This window comes from Sceloporus undulatus, chromosome 5 (assembly GCF_019175285.1).
Source record: "Sceloporus undulatus isolate JIND9_A2432 ecotype Alabama chromosome 5, SceUnd_v1.1, whole genome shotgun sequence".
NCBI lineage: Eukaryota > Metazoa > Chordata > Lepidosauria > Squamata > Phrynosomatidae > Sceloporus > Sceloporus undulatus.
The window spans coordinates 31753120-31754917 of NC_056526.1; the positions used below are offsets into that span (position 1 = coordinate 31753120).

Sequence of the window (1798 nt, forward strand, 5' to 3'; positions counted from 1 at the left end):
TTGTGCACTTATTGTGCCAAAGTACATTGTTTCACCTACTCAGCCACCACAGAACCAGACATATATACAAGGGAATTTTATCCAGAGACTTGTCTATGAAAGCAGATGCCACAATTCAGTGGTTGGTCTTTAAAGTACTAAAGAGCTTTTTGTTATTTTGCTACTATAACTGATGCTAAAGTGGCTGATGCAGTCTCTTCTGCATTTGTATGAACAATATAAAATAATTGGTCTAGGAGTAAGCATTAACTTTGTTTTCTTGATACATGCAAATTTGTATCAAGTCCCAAGCTTAAGCTGGTGCCCTTTGCTAGAAAGTAAGAGTGCAAGCAGTAAACGAGACTTAATACAGTGGGAGCCAACTTGCACAGGATTGCTCTGCATATCCCATTGCCATCAATAGAATTTACATTTCTGTTAATATGTTTAGGCTTAGGTTGTAAGATTTGACCTGCAATTTCAGAAGGGTCTCCTCTATTTTTCTTGCACCTTTTCTGGGCTCATCTCCTTTTCTGACATTTCTCTGCATTTCTTCCTCCTAGTCTTTTCTGTTTCTCTCCTCTTCATAATATATTCTATGCCTCTGCTTGTAAAGAAAGACCTCCAGAAGGAGGCCTGTTTCACACTTGGAGATAGAATGGAAGGAATTACAGATTTCAAAGATGTATACAACAAATTCTTCTTTATTATGTCTCCCCCCCCCCCCACCCAAGATACCATTAGGCACCTTCTAATTCTATTAACCCTTTTTTGGTCCCTTCTTCTTGCCTGGGATTCCTTCCCCACTTAATTCCTTCCTTCCCTTTATTAAAAGATACAAATACAAGAAACCACTGATCATTATACTGAATATGGAACGCAGAACAGAAACAGGCATGTCTAACACAGCTTATTGTTGTAGACATTAAAAGCAGATAGTTGCAGCAGACAAAGACACAAAAGCAATGGCAAGCCTACTTGCCAGCAGCCACACGCATTAGACATCCACACACTGATATTTCCTTCCCCCACAAATAGGAAAATAGGTCTTTAAGCAAGAGAGGATTTTTACACATAAGGTCTGCATTGTGCTGCCTAATCCTCAAAACAACTGTACTTCAGATCTTACCTTCCAGCCAGTCTCCTAATCCAATCCACCCCTTCCTGGGTCTGTTTCTTCTTCTTTAATCTGCACATAAACTGGAAGCTCTGCCTTTCCTTTCACATTTGCTGCACACTAGCAATATTCACCGTCATCCTGTTCTACAGCATCCTTCCTGCCTGATTGGCTCAAAGCAGGCAGTGTATTAAATCAGGCCCCTCCTTATACCTCGATTATCATAGGAGCATGATTAATTATTTAGCAAAACAACTAGTGGGCTGGCTTGGATCTCACACAGCCTGTTGGAAAGGGCAGAAGTCTTTCTCCCTAAAGGCTGTTGCTTTGGAAGAGAATTCAAGAGACAGATTCAACCAGTCATCCTATCTGCAGTCTAGGCAGAGAAGAAAAGAGAGGTGAGGACTTGGTGTGGTAGTAGAATTACTTATTTGCAACCCCTCCCATCAACACATTGCCAGTTGGTGTTTAGCATTCCCTGAAGAAATCCCCATTGGCCACAATAGCTGGGTGTGATGGGAGTTGTGGTTCAACACACCTGGACAGAGCACCCAGTAGAGGAAGGTTTTCATAGATTACCAGAACATTAATCTCCTTTGTACAATCTCAAAGGAATAAGGCTGTCTTTCTTTCTTCCTTCCTTCTTGCTCTGAGATCCCCATGTGGAGTATGTTACTGAGCTTTCTTTAAGTGTGTGTGTGT

At 41.2% G+C, this 1798-nt stretch overlaps 1 protein-coding gene across 1 annotated transcript in view; it reads right to left on the reverse strand.

Annotated features, from left to right (window-relative positions):
* Positions 1–1288, reverse strand: part of SYN3 (synapsin III) — a 1385441-nt gene extending 1384153 nt beyond the window's left edge. Inside the window, exon 1 of the mRNA XM_042466641.1 lies at positions 1109–1288. The gene's annotated coding sequence lies outside the window, so the exon portion shown is untranslated. The remainder of the gene's footprint in view (positions 1–1108) is intronic.
* Between the last annotated feature and the right edge of the window lie 510 nt (positions 1289–1798).